Below are 15,868 nucleotides of genomic sequence, written 5' to 3' on the forward strand. Positions count from 1 at the left end.
GGTTGTTGTCCAAAAGAAAAACGGAAAGTGGAGGGTATGTGTCGATTTCACTGATTTGAATAAGGCATGTCCCAAGGATCCTTTCCCATTACCCCACATTGACTCCATGGTGGATGCAACGGCGGGGCATGAACTGCTGACCTTTATGGATGCATCATCTGGATTCCAACAAATTCAGATGGAACCATCTGACCAAGAGGATACAGCCTTTATGACCCCAACCGGTTTATATTGTTATATTGCCATGCCTTTTGGACTAAGAAATGCAGGTGCAACATATCAAAGGCTGGTAAATATGATGTTCAAAGATCAAATTGGAAAAACTATGGAGGTGTACATAGATGATATGGTGGTCAAGTCAAAGAAAGCTGAGGATCACCTAAGGGACTTGGAAGAAGCATTCGATATCCTGGATAATTACAACATGAAGCTTAATCCTTCAAAATGCCATTTTGGTGTTAAGGCAGGAAAGTTCTTAGGATACATGGTAACCCAGAGGGGCATTGAAGCAAGCCCGGAACAAATCAAAGCATTGATAAATATTAAATCTCCTGCCAATGCCAAGGATGTTCAAAGACTGACAGGCAGGATAGCAGCCTTAAACAGGTTCATATCGAAATCCTCAGAAAAATGCAAAGAATTCTACGATATCCTAAGGAAGAATAAGAAGTTTGAGTGGACTGAGAAACATGAGAACGCTTTACAAGCCCTTAAAGAATATATGTCCTCAGCACCAGCATTAGCAAAACCGGAAAAAGGAGATGTGTTATCCTTATACCTGGCGGTATCCTCAACCGCTGTAAGTGCTGTCCTTGTCAAGGATCACGAAGGTACACAATATCCTATCTACTATGTAAGTAAAAGTCTACTTGATGCCGAATCCAGGTACTCACACCTCGAAAAACTTATCCTCGCATTAATCATGGCATCGACTAAATTAAGACATTATTTTGAAACCCATACTATTGTCGTTAGAACTAATTTTCCAATTAAGAATGTCCTCAGGAAACCAGATATGTCAGGGAGAATGGCTAAGTGGGCAGTAAAGCTTAGTGCCCATGATATAAGATACGAACCAAGAACAGCTATTAAATCTCAAGCACTAGCTGACTTTGTGGCTGATTTCAGTAGTGATCTACAAATAGAAGCAGAATTGGAGGTTCAGCAGCTGGATGAGACCAAGGATCCTTGGATACTACATACTGACGGATCCTCAAATATCAAAGGCACAGGGCTAGGGATCCTACTAAAATCGCCACAGGGGGACATAATACCCCACTCCATAGCCTGTGAGTTTCAAGCAACTAACAATGAGGCTGAATATGAAGCCTTAATTGCTGGCTTACAGATTGCTAAGGATATGGGGGTAAGATATCTCGAAGTATATGTAGATTCATTATTGATCACCAATCACTTTAATGGATCCTATGCTGTTAAAGGTGAAAAACTAACCAAATATTTAGAGATAGTCAAAGAATTGGCACTCTCTTTTGTTTCTTTTAGCTTAACACAGGTACCAAGGGAGGATAACACGGAAGCTGATGCATTGGCCAACCTAGGATCATCCTTAAAAATTCCAGAAGATATAAGTATCCCTATCATCCATATCCTGGCACCTGCTATTGAAAATCAAGTAGCCATGGAAATAGAAGAGGATACTGCAGTAATCCCTAGTGAAGAAGCTCAATCTTATTCAGGATCATGGATCCCACCAATCATGAAATACTTGCAAAACGGAGAGATCCCAATGGGAGAAAATCCTAGAGCTTTCAGGATCAAGGTATCTCAATTTACAATCTTAAATAATATGCTATATAAACGATCCCTTGCAGGACCATATTTAAGATGTATTGAGGATCCTGAAATTGAAGAAGTGTTGAGAGACTTCCATGAAGGAGATTGTGGAAACCACACTGGGGGCAGGGCATTATTCTCAAGGATCCTTAGAACAGGATACTACTGGCCAACCATGAAAAGGGATGCTGTAGAGTATGCTAAGAGATGTGATCCTTGCCAAAGACATAGCAATATCCTTCACCAACCAGCTGAATTACTACACCCCATACCATCCTCTTGGCCATTCATGAGATGGGGAATGGATATAGTTGGCAAGCTCCCTAAAGCACCTGGTGGAAAAGTATTTATGCTTGCCATGACTGACTATTTTTCCAAGTGGATAGAAGCGGAAGCCTTCGCTCAAGTCAGAGAAAAGGAAGTCATATCCTTCATTAAAAGAAACATTATAACTAGATTTGGCATTCCCTCTGAAATTGTATGTGATAATGGCTCCCAATTCATTGGAAGCAGAACCACTAACTTTTGTGACAGTTGGGGAATCAAGATGATAACATCAACACCAGTTCATCCACAAGCCAATGGTCAAGCAGAATCATCCAACAAGATCATCATCAACAATCTGAAGAAGAAGCTAGGATCCAAGAAAGGAAAATGGGCAGAAGAATTACCTTATGTGCTATGGGCTGATAGGACAACTCCCAAGAATGCCACTGGTCAAACACCTTTCTCTTTAGTATTTGGGGCAGAAGCAGTGATCCCAACAGAAATGGTGATCCCAACTGCTAGAACAAGTGCTCGTGATCCTGAAGAAAATGCTACAATCCTAGCTCAGGATTTGGATACTATTGAGGAAAACAGGGATCTAGCTAGGATAAGGATGGCTAGCTACCAACAAAGAATGGCTGGTGCCTACAACAAAAATGTCAGAATAAGGAAGTTCCAAGTCGGAGACATGGTGTTGAGAAAAGCATTTCAAAATACTATCAATCCTGCTGACGGGAAGTTAGCACCAAAATGGGAAGGCCCCTACTTGATTGAAGCTGAAGCAGGAAAGGGGGCATACAGGTTGCTAACCATGGAAGGAAACTTGTTACCAAGAGCCTGGAATGCTGTTCACTTAAAGAGATATTTCATGTGAACATGATCCTTCAATGTGATCCTTACATTGAAGTATCCTTGAAGGATCCCGGAGATATCAGTGATCCTTACTCTGGTAATATGCTTATCCTGAAACTATTGCATTTTCTTACTTTTTACCTAAGGATAAGGATCATGTATCCTTCATCCTCTACTCACAAACCATTTGAGTTATGATAAGTTCAGGTATCTTCAGCATATCGTCAAAGATCTTCAGAAGCACCGCAGATCCTTGGGTCTAACCCCAGTTATCCTTGGGATTATCCCTAGTTTCCGCCAGCAGCGCACGATGATCCTGGTATAGTTCACGTCTTTGGGACCAGTACCCACTTTCGGGGCTGACAACCTCATCGTACTGGCTATACTTAGGATCATACGTATAATGGTAGACGTACCATACATCCGTTCCTAAGGTTTCTAACGTTTTCATGTTAGCTAAGGTTTTGACATTTTCATGTCACTAAGTTTGGATAGTTGCCAGAAAGGGCCATACTCCAGTTTACATACGATCCTTTGGGCTTGTCCCCAGTTATCCTTTGGGCTTGTCCCCAGATTCCTATGGGCTTGCCCCCAGTGATCCTCTGGGATCATTCTCAGTTATCCTTTGGGCATGTCCCCAGTTACTAATTTATCTTTTACATTGGCTTAGTCCCAAGTTATATCTCACTTTTCAGGTTTTGGAAGTCTAAACACATAAGGGTCCTTAATCCTTATTAACTATCAAAGTCTTATCTACGATTGTCTCGATTGAAGGTTAGGATCCTGACTTGGATCCTCAGGTATGATCCTTGACTATTTTGATTATATTCATTATCCTAACCGACCCTTATACTTTGACAACCAAACCTATGATCCTTGAACTAAAATGCTTTGAATATTTTCGATATCAGGATATTTGATCCAGGATCATATCCTAAATTTATTAAAACATATTTTCAACTCTTGATAAATATACTACAAAGACAATTGAGAAAAAAGAGGATAATTAAAGGATAACGACACGAGATAAGCCAGAAAAGTTAAGTTATATTATTAAATAAAAGGATCATTAACCCTTTCAAAAGATTGTCAAAATTGCCAACCCACATTTCTACCAGCAAAACGTGGCCCGTCCACATGGGTTGGCAAAGGGTGTCCATTGTCTATGCGGTCTTAGCATTGTGCAGGGAAATAAAAGCGGCAGGATCACAAAGGCTTCATCCCCCAAACAGAGGATCCCTCCACCTTTTGCAATCCTACCTATTGTTCAAAGGATCCAGGATCCTTAACCCTAAGAAACTATTGTTCAGATATTACAGACCATAATTGTTTCAAACCATTAACAACCACAAAAAACCACTATCAAACCTAAAAAATTGGGCTCCGGCCTAGTCAACAATATCCATCATCGCCCAATCATGCAGCCTACACCTTCGCTGCTTCATCACCACCAGCATCTCCACCTTGATCCTTCTCAGCATCACCACCTTCCAGCATGGGGATCTCCTCAGCCTCATCCTCGTCCTCCAGGTCTGCCAGCCTTGCCTTCCAACCTTCAACATCCCACGAGCTTTTGTCAAAGGTAGGATCCTGAGCCTCCTCGGCCATCTGAAGTTGTATCTTGTACATAGCAATTGCCGCGGAGACCTTAGCATCTTGGGTGATCTCCTGCTTCTCGTTATCCATATCGATCAACCTCTGAGCAGCCTCAGCCTTCATGACCCGGAGTTCCTTCTCAAGATCTCCTATCTTGAGATCCTTTAACACACCCATTTGCTGGAGATCGGCAATTTGGCTCTCCTGGTCCTCAACATGGCCAAGATAAGTCTCAATCTCGGCAAGTTTCTGCAAATAGGGAAATAAGGTAAGTTCAGAACCGGATGATCCTCGAAGAAACAGGACACACAAACAGGATATTCGAAACGGATGACCAACAGGGGCAGTGATCCTTACCTCATTCACGTAGTCAAGGAATTGCTGACGGAGGAGGGGAAATCCTTGGAGATCTTCAGAGGTTTTCCTCTTTTTTCCCTTGCCCCGGATAGACGCTTTGGGAGCTGATGCTGAAGGACTGGCAGCAGGAGCCTTCTTCTTTGAAGACGTAACATTGGCAAGATCACTCAACCCAAATTTAGAAGCAGATTTAACAGACCTGGCAGATTTTCCAGCACCTACACAATTCAAAAACAAGATAAGTTCCCTTGTTAAATTAAATACTTTTACATAAAACTTATTTTCTATAAGGATACTTACTTGACATTGTGGCAGATGCAGAGGATATCTCTTGAGAATCTTGGATAGTGATTTGGAAGCTTCTAACTTCAGGATCAAGCTTTTTAAAAGCTAACACTCTCTCTTTTGCAGCGGGGGTTAATTTCAGACGAGCAATGGAAATAGCTGCATAAAAAACAAAGGAAAAAAGACATCAGTGATCCTCATCATATGAGACAGGACTGATAGTGATCCTTCGAGGATCCTCTACCCTACCATGAGTGGCCCATTCCTTGGGCAGATCCTTCCCATCCGGGATGGAATCCCTCTTAACAAAGAAAAACCGACGTTTCCAGTTTGTATCATTCTTGGTAACTTTGAAGATTGGGTGATCCTCCCCAGCTTTCCGTTTCAACAAATATCGGTGAGAACCGAAGGTGGTGAGATCATAAAACTCAGCTAACTCCGCCATCCCCAGATCAATCCCTTCCTGCTCGATGATCCTCTCGAAGGTATAAAGAACCCTCCAGATCATCGGCATAGCTTGGATGTAAGAGATGCCGGTTAAGGAAAAGAAAGACTGGGTAAAGTCTGGAAAAGGATACGAGTACCCTATAGCAAACGGGGTAGCAGGAAAAGCCACCCAGACATCCGAGACAAAGTCGCTCAAAGCAGTAGGATCAAAGGATTTAAAAACGGCATTCGCCGGAAAACAATGACGAATTTTGTCTACGTGAGCATCACTAAAGCAACACCTCTCCGTAGGAGAATCCTTGATAATCCCCTGGCTTTTTAAGGGACTACCCTTCTTGGAATCCTTGTGCGGAGAATTCCGGAGCAACATGTTTGGAACAGAAACAAAGTAGAAACGGAAAACAGAGCAAAGAGAGTAGAGAGAAGAAGAAGAGAAGAGGAGAGTACCTGATCGATCTTCGGTGAAGAATATAAAGGGAGTGTATCTCGAATTTAAATACAAACTGATCCTCACCCTATCTCCTATTTATAATCATGATCTGCAGGATTGTCACATCTCTGACGTAATGATCACAACGGCTAGTTCGAACATAACGGCTAGTTTCTTGGAGTCGCCCGTTAGAGATAGGATCGAAACAAAATATAACTCGTCTATTTACAATTAACTCCTTATATTTTGGGGGCAATTGTTAGGGCTGGATTTTTATTATAGGTGATCCTTACACATGATCCTAACCAGTGATCCTTATTTCTTTGGCAGACAGTGATCCTCGGCAGGACTCCAGGATCAGGATCATGGGACATTATGGTGATCCTCATACTAACGGCCACTTCCGCTTAATACAATATTGTTTTGCAGGACCATCTAGCAGGATATGCTCTAGACATCATGATCCAGGGACGCGTCTTCACAAATATGGCAAGAGCTTAATTGAAGAAGGACGTTGCACAGGATATGGAAACATGGCTTGATTCATGGGCAGCAATTTAGGCTAGATTGTCTTTATTTCTAAAGGGATAATGAGCTGATAATTAGTCCTTTTACCTAAAATAAGTCACCTACACTTGTATAAATACCCCTCTTCCTCATTCGGAAGAAGACACACGACATACGACACAACTCTCAAACACTTAGACACTCAGTGATCCTTGTACTCAGCTCATTATCATCCAAAGTTGTAATCATATTTTTGTTATATTGAAGTTGGTGATCGGTGGTTGCCATCACCCGAGGTTTTTTATGCCGGAGATCATTCATTGATCAAGGGCTTTTTCCTCGTATAAATCATTGTGTCTTTGCATCTTTATCACAGAAGTGATCCTTTACTTTCATAATTAACCAAGCATCATACCCCGTTTACATAAAGTTTGGTTACATTATCCTTGTGTGATTTTTGACCAAAACAGCAGCAGGATAAGACCAATGAGAGGATTCTTAAAGAAATTGGAGACATCAAGAAACAAAAGAGATCGGCAGAGGATCATTCCCCATTGCTGCCCAGATCTTTGAATTTTGATACTCCGGTGATAACTTCTCAGCCCTCAGTGATTCCAGACGTTCAATATGTGGGAGGACCAAAAGGAGTGCACTACGGATCAACAACAATGACTCAGGCTTCAGGATCCCACTTCCAACCAGCAGGATCCCATCCTCAACATGCAGGACCCTTCGCAAGCTCAGGAGGATACCCAGCAGCGCAGCAAATTCAAGGATTCTGGCCGTTTCAAGGACCCCCCCAGGTTCAAGGATCCTCCTATGTTCAAGGATCCTCCCAGGTTCAAGGATCCTCCCAGGTTCAAGGATCCTCCTATGTTCAAGGATCCTCCCAGGTTCAAGGATCCTCCTATGTTCCAGGATCATCCGAGTTTCATGGATCCTTCCAGATGCCGGGATCCTTAAGGAGTTTGCAATCAGGGAGTTCAGATATCCATCAAGGAGATTTTATTCCAATGCAGACCATTGCTTCTGCTGGTCCTTCGATCATTCCAGAGTCCCAACAATATGGGTTCACATCCGGTGTTCCTAATTTGAACCCAGTGGGAGGTAACACTTTTAATAATTCTCTTACTACTAATCATGGATTCATGCAGGATACAGGTATCAATCATGTCATGACTAGAGAATTGCAAAAGTTAAAGGATATGATATCAAGTGTCCCAGGAGTGGTCAAACCTATCCCGGAGATTGCAGATGGGAGCCACAAGATATCTCGTTTTGCACCACCAATCTGTGATGCTGAGATACCCAAGAGGTTCCACGTGCAAACCATGAAGTTGTATGATGGTTCAACGGATCCTGAAGAACACATAGCACAATACAGGGAGAGGATGGAGATCAATCCAATCCCAGAAAGGTTAAAGGAAGCATGTCTATGCAAGGGATTTGGATCCACTCTTACTGGATCAGCTCTTAAATGGCTGCTAAATCTTCCCCCTACTCTATTACCTCATTTGCTAATCCGGTTAACCTATTTAATAATCAGTTTTCTTATAGTAGAAAATTTGAACGTTTAACTAGTGATCTATATAGGATAACTCAGGGTCATAATGCATCATTAAGGGATTATATCACTAAATTTAGTTAAGAATCCTTAGACATTCATAACCTGGATATAGCCACGGCTGTTGAGGCCTTCAAAATGGGATTGCTTAGGGATTCATTGTTCTACGATGATCTTGTTATGACACCATGCAGGAACCTAGATGAGGTAAGAACCCGGGCACTCAGGTTCATCCGGCTAGAGGATGATAAGAGGATCCAGGAGAGATTAGCAGGATCCTCAAAGCAAGAAAAGCAAGGATCCTCGTTTAAGAACAACAAATATAGATCCTATAACAAATCTGATAACCAGAATGTGCATGTTGTTGATCAAGAAGAGGATGATGAGGATTATCCTCCAATTTCTGAACATTGTTTTTCTGCTGATAACAATGAACTAATCCTTGCGATGCAGAATTTAGGTGATAAAGCTAGATGGCCCAGAAAAAATGACAGACCAGCTGCAACTAAAGATAAATCAAAGTGGTGTGCATACCATGAAGATTTGGGGCATCTCACAGAAGAATGCATTGCACTGAGAAAAGAAACTGGATACTTATTGAGCAAGGGGCACCTGAAAGAATTATTGGGTAGAAAGAAGTCAAGGACTCAGGATCCTGAAAGGATCCCCGAGAAAGCTTCGGCCCCTCCAGCAGATGCACAAGTGATAAACTTTATTTCTGGAGGATCAGACATTTGTGGCACATCCTTCTCAGCAGCTAAAAGGCATGCAAAGGAAACCAAGATGGATAGTGGAGATAGACCCATTCGAACATCAAGTGTCTCCGAAGGAAAAGTCATAACCTTTGATGAGGATGATCGTGTTGATATCCATGATCCTCATCACGATGGTTTGGTTATTACTCTCTTTATTTCTAACCATTTTGTTCGCAGGATCCTTATAGATGGAGGGAGCTCTGTGAACATTATCCAGCTTGATGTTCTCAAGAAGATGAATATCCCCGAGTCCGATATCATACCGAGATCCTCTGTGCTCGTGGGATTCAGTGGCGAAACTAAGAATACTCTGGGGGACATTAAACTCCCAATATACATCGAAGGCCTACATTCTTATCAAAAATTTTGTGTTATTGACTGTTTATCTTGTTGTAATGTTATCCTTGGCAGACCCTGGATACACGATATGAAGGCAGTCCCATCCACCTACCATCAATGTGTGAAGCTCCCTAGTCCTTGGGGAATAGTGAAGATTGATAATGATCAGCAAGAGCTAAGAAGTGTTACACTTCATCGATGAAACCAGCCTCAAAGTCAAGGGAACAATAGCAATCAAAGTATCCTCCAAGGGATGTCTTGGAGGCAAGAGAGCAGGATGTAGTAGAAATCCTGATGGATCCCAGTGATCCTGAATCCAAAATCTATATCGGATCAGGGATCCTTGGCAAGATGAAAGAAGACCTCATATCCTTCCTCAAAAGGAGGAAATCTACCTTTGCATGGAAACATGAGAATATGACAGGTATATCTAAAGATATTATCACTCACAAAATTGGCATTGACAGGTCATTCAAACCAATCCATCAAAAAAGGAGGAAGTTTGCACCAGAAAGAAATGCCATTATCCAAGAAGAGGTAGAGAAATTGCTCCGAGCAGGTATGATTAGAGAGGTCAAGTATCCAAAATGGTTAGCCAATGTGGTTGTTGTTCAAAAGAAAAATGGAAAGTGGAGGGTGTGTGTCGATTTCACAGATTTAAATAAGGCATGTCCCAAGGATCCTTTTCCATTACCCCACATTGACTCCATGGTGGATGCAACGGCGGGTCATGAACTGTTAACTTTTATGGATGCTTCATCTGGATTTCAACAAATTCAGATGGAACCATCTGATCAAGAGGATACGGCCTTTATGACTCCAACCGGTATATATTGTTATATTGCTATGCCATTTGGACTAAGGAATGCAGGTGCAACTTACCAAAGGCTGGTGAATATGATGTTCAAGGATCAGATTGGACAAACTATGGAGGTTTACATAGATGATATGGTGGTAAAATCCATAAAGGCCGAGGATCACCTGAGGGACTTGGAGGAAGCATTCGATATCCTTGAAAAATATAACATGAAACTTAATCCTTCAAAATGTCACTTTGGTGTTAAAGCAGGTAAATTCTTAGGATATATGGTGACAAAGAGAGGCATTGAAGCCAGCCCAGAACAAATTAAAGCCTTAGTGAATATCAAATCTCCTGCCAATGCTAAGGATGTCCAGAGGCTAACAGGCAGGATCGCAGCTTTGAACAGATTCATATCTAAATCCTCAGAGAAGTGCAAGGAATTCTATGATATCCTAAGGAAGAACAAGAAATTTGAGTGGACTGAGAAGCATGAAAATGCCTTAAGAGCTCTCAAGGATTACCTATCCTCAGCCCCGGCTTTGATGAAACCAGAAAAAGGAGATGTGCTATCCTTATATCTCGCAGTATCCTTAAAAGCAGTAAGTGCAGTCCTTGTTAAGGATCACGAAGGTACACAACATCCTGTCTATTATGTAAGTAAGAGTTTACTTGATGCCGAATCCAGGTATTCTCACTTAGAAAAGCTAATCCTTGCTTTAATTATGGCATCTACTAAATTAAGACATTATTTTGAAACTCATATCATTATTGTTAAAACTAATTTTCCAATTAAGAATGTCCTCAGGAAACCGGAAATGTCAGGAAGGATGGCTAAGTGGGCAGTGAAGCTTAGTGCATATGATATAAGATATGAGCCTAGAACAGCCATTAAATCCCAAGCATTAGCTGACTTTGTGGCTGATTTCAGTAGTGATTTGCAAAAGGAAGCTGAGTTAGAAGTCCAGCAGCTAGAGGAGACCAAGGATCCTTGGATACTCTATACTGATGGATCCTCAAATGTCAAAGGCACAGGGCTTGGAATACTACTAAAATCGCCACAAGGGGACATAATACCCCACTCTATAGCTTGTGAGTTTCAAACCACTAACAATGAGGCTGAGTATGAAGCCTTGATAGCTGGTTTGCAGATTGCTAAGCATATGCGGATCAGGTATCTTGAGGTACATGTAGATTCATTGTTGATCACTAATCACTTTAATGGATCCTATGCTGTTAAAGGTGAAAAGCTAACCAAATATTTAGAGATAGTCAAAGAATTGGTACTCTCTTTTGTTTCCTTTAGTTTGACACAGGTACCAAGGGAAGAAAATACAGAAGCTGATGCATTGGCCAATCTAGGATCATCTTTGAAGATCCCGGAGGATATAAGTATCCCCATTATCCATATCCTTGCTCCCGCCATCGAGGATCATATAGTTATGGAAATAGGAGAGGATTCTGCAATTATCCCTAGTGAGGATACTCTATCTCATTCAGGATCAGGATCATGGACCCTGCCAATCATGAGATACTTACAACATGGAGAGATTCCTACAGGAGAAAACCCTAGGGCTTTCAAAATTAAGGTATCTCAATTCACAATTTTAAATAATATGTTGTATAAGCGATCTCTTGCAGGACCATATTTAAGATGCATTGAGGATCCTGAAGTCCAAGAAGTTTTAAAAGACTTCCATGAAGGAGATTGTGGAAACCACACTGGGGGCAGGGCGTTATTCTCAAGGATCCTGAGGACAGGATACTATTGGCCAACTATGAAAAGAGACGCTGTGGAGTATGCTAAGAAGTGTGATCCTTGTCAAAGACACAGCAATATCCTTCATCAGCCGGCCGAATTTTTCCATCCCATATCCTCCTCTTGGCCATTTATGAGATGGGGTATGGATATAGTTGGTAAGCTCCCTAAGGCACCTAGTGGAAAAGTGTTCATGCTTGCTATGACTGATTACTTCTCCAAGTGGATAGAGGCTGAAGCTTTTGCCCAAGTCAGAGAAAAGGAAGTTATATCCTTTATTAAAAGAAATATTATAACTAGATTTGGTATTCCTTCTGAAATTATATGTGATAATGGTTCCCAATTTATTGGGGGCAGAACTACTAACTTTTGTGACAGCTGGGGGATTAAGATGATAACTCAACACCAGTCCACCCACAAGCTAATGGACAGGCAGAATCATCCAACAAGATCATAATCAACAATTTGAAAAAGAAGCTTGGATCCAAGAAAGGGAAATGGGCAGAAGAACTACCTTATGTGCTTTGGGCTGATAGGACAACCCCCAAGAATGCTACAAGCCAGACTCCATTCTCTTTGGTATTTGGGGCAGAATCAGTGATCCCTACAGAAATGGTGGTTCCAACTGCTAGAACAAGTATCTGTGATCCTGATGAAAATGATGAGAACTTGGTTGAAGACCTGGATACTATTGAAGAAATCAGGGATCTGGCTAGGATAAGGATGGCCAGTTATCAACAAAGAATGGCTGCTGTTTACAACAAAAATGTCAGGATCAAGAAGTTTCAAATTGGTGATATGGTGTTAAGGAAAGCATTTTAAAATACCACCAATCCTGCTGATGGAAAATTGGCACCAAAATGGGAAGGCCCTTACTTGATTGAAGCTGAGGCAGGAAAGGGGGCATATCGATTGCTGACCATGGAAGGTGATTTGCTACCAAGAGCCTGGAATGTTGTCCATTTGAAGAAATATTTCATGTGAGGAGGATCATCATAGAACAGATGATCCTTACATTATATATATCCTTGAAGGATCCTTAAAGTACCGATGATCCTTACTTTGGTAACATCCTAAACTCAAACTATTTCATTTTCTTATTTTCTCATGTAAGGATAAGGATCATGCATCCTTTATCCGTCTTTCACGTGATTCTGAGTTTTGAAGGTTCAGGTATCCTTAGCAAAATGTTGGTTATCCACATAAGCAATCAGTTCCTTGGGTTTGACCCCAGTTATTTGGGCTTGACCCCAGTTCCGCCTGTAGCGCATGATGATCCTGGTATAGTTCATGGCAGTGGGACCAGTACTCGCTTTAGGGGCTGATAATTCCATTGTACTGGTTATACCTAGGATCCTACGTATAATGGTAGACGTACCATACATCCGTTCCTAAGGTTTCTAACATTTACACGTTAGCTAAGGTTTTGGCATTTTCATGCCACTAAGTTTGGATAGTCGCCAGTTAGGGCCATACTCCAGTTTACAAACGATCCTTGGGCTTGTCCCCAGTTATCCTTGGGCTTGTCCCTAGTTATCCTTGGGCTTGTCCCCAGTTTCCCTTGGGCTTGTCCCCAGTCACTAACTCCTATCTTATATTGGCTTAGTCCCAAGTTATGTTCTATTTCAGGTCTTTGAAGTTAAACAACCAAAGATCCTTGATCTTTACTTTTCACTAAGGTTTGTCTTATAGTTATCCTGATCGTGGTATTAAGGGTTAGGATCCTAACTTGGATCCTCAGGTATGATCCTTAACTATTTTAATTGTGTTCATTGTTTATTTGAATGACCCTTGTATTTTGACAACTGAACTTATGATCCTTAAAATATTCTACTTTTTGGAATTTTTCAACTATAGGATATTTGATCATGGATCATATCCTAAATATTTTCTATTTAACTTATCCAAGATTTTTTATTTAGACAAGTATATGTCAAAACAATTGAGAATTAAAAAGACAAACAAGGATAACAACACAAGATAAGCCAAAAAAGATTATAGTTATTTTATTAACAAAGTTTAAACCACCGAAAGTTGTCAAAATTGCCAACCCACGTTTCTACCAGCAAAACGTGGCCCGTCCACATGGATTGGCAATGGGTGTCCATTGTTTGTGCGGTCATAGCATGCAGGAAATTAAAGGGCGGCAGGATCACAATGGCTTCATCCCCCAAACAGAGGATCCCTCCACCATTTGCAATCCTACCTATTGTCTGAAGGATCCTGGATCCTTAATCCTAAAACTATTGTTCAAAGTACAAACTGTTAGGGCTGGATTTTTATTATAGGTGATCCTTACACATGATCCTAACCAGTGATCCTTGTTTCTTTGTCAGATAGTGATCCTCCGCAGAACTTCAAGATCAGGATCATGGGGAATTATGGTGATCCTCATACTAACGGCCACTTCCACTCAATACAATATTGTTTTGCAGGAACATCTAGCAGGATATGCTCTAGACATCATGATCCAGGAACGCGTCTTCACAAATATGGCAAGAGCTTAATCGAAGAAAGACGTTGCACAGGATATGGAAACTAGGCTTGATTTATGGGCAGCAATTTAGGCTAGATTGTCTTTATTTCTAAAGGGGTAATGAGCTGATAATTAGTCATTTTACCTAAAATAGGTCACCTACACACATATAAGTACCACCCTTCTTCATTCGGAAGAACACACACGACATACGACACAACTCTCAAACACTTAGACACTCAGTGATCCTTGTACTCAGCTCATTATCATCCAAAGTTGTAATCATATTTTTGTTATATTGAAGTTGGTGATCGGTAGTTGCCATCACCCGAGGTTTTTTATGCCGGAGATCATTCATTGATCAAGGGCTTTTTCCTCGTATAAATCATCGTGTCTTTGCATCTTTATCACAGAAGTGATCCTTTACTTTCATAATTAACCAAGCATCATACCCCGTTTTCATAAAGTTTGGTTACATTATCCTTGTGTGATTTTTGACCAAAACAGTTTGGCGCCCACCGTGGGGCAATTGGTGCTTCATTCATAAGAAAATCTTTTGTTCGAAATCATTTCAGAGAGTTACATGGCTTCATCATTGAAGAACACGTCCACGGCGATGTCTGCGGTCACTTCATCACAGATCACCTTGCCTCCTCCACCGGCAGGATCTCAGAAAAATACTGAGAAGAGATCAACTCCCACTTCCTCTAAACCTCTATCTTCTTCTGCTATGAATTCTTCTATTCCCAGTACTAGTGATGTATTTGCTTTAATTTTGCAGATGAAGGATCGTATGCAGCGGCAAGATGAAACTAACGAGAGGATCCTCAGGGAAATTGGAGATCTCAAAAGACAAAAGAAAGCGGCAGAGGATCATTCTCCACTGATGCCCAAATCCTTGAGCTTTGATACTCCAATGATCGCTTCCCAGCCATTAGGGATCCCGGACGTGCAAATTATAGGGGAGTCAAGAGGATCACATCTCAACTCGGCAGCAATGACTCAGACATCAGGCTCACATTTTCAGCCCGTAGGATCCTATCCTCAGTACATGGGATCCTTCAGGAATTCGGGAGCCTATCCGGAGACACAGCAGTTTCCAGGATCCTACTTTATTCCAGGATCATTCCAGGGCCAAGGATCCTCCTTTGTTCCAGGATCATCCCAGGTTCAAGGATCCTCCTTCGTTTCGGGATCATCCCAGATACCAGGATCCTTACAGATGCCAGGATCCCTAAAAAGTTTGCAAACAGGAAGTCTAGATGTCCATCAAGGGGACTTCATTCCAATGCAGACCATTGCTTCCACTGGTCCCTCCGTTGTTCCAGAATCCCAGCAATATGGATTCCCTAACTTGAACCCAATGAGAGGTAACACTTTAAATAATTATCCTACTACTAACCTTGGATTCATGCAGGATACAGGTACCAATCATGCTATGGCCAGGGAATTACAGAAACTAAAGGACATGATCTCAAGTGTTCCAGGGGTAGTCAAGCCTATCCCAGAGATTGCGGATGGAAGCCACAAGGTATCCCGCTTTGCACCACCAATTTGTGACGCAGAGGTACCCAAAAGGTTCCATATCCCTACCATGAAGTTGTATGATGGCACAACGGATCCGGAGGAGCATATAGCACA

The sequence above is a fragment of the Helianthus annuus genome, chromosome 3, assembly GCF_002127325.2.
Source record: "Helianthus annuus cultivar XRQ/B chromosome 3, HanXRQr2.0-SUNRISE, whole genome shotgun sequence".
NCBI classification, from domain to species: Eukaryota; Viridiplantae; Streptophyta; class Magnoliopsida; order Asterales; family Asteraceae; genus Helianthus; species Helianthus annuus.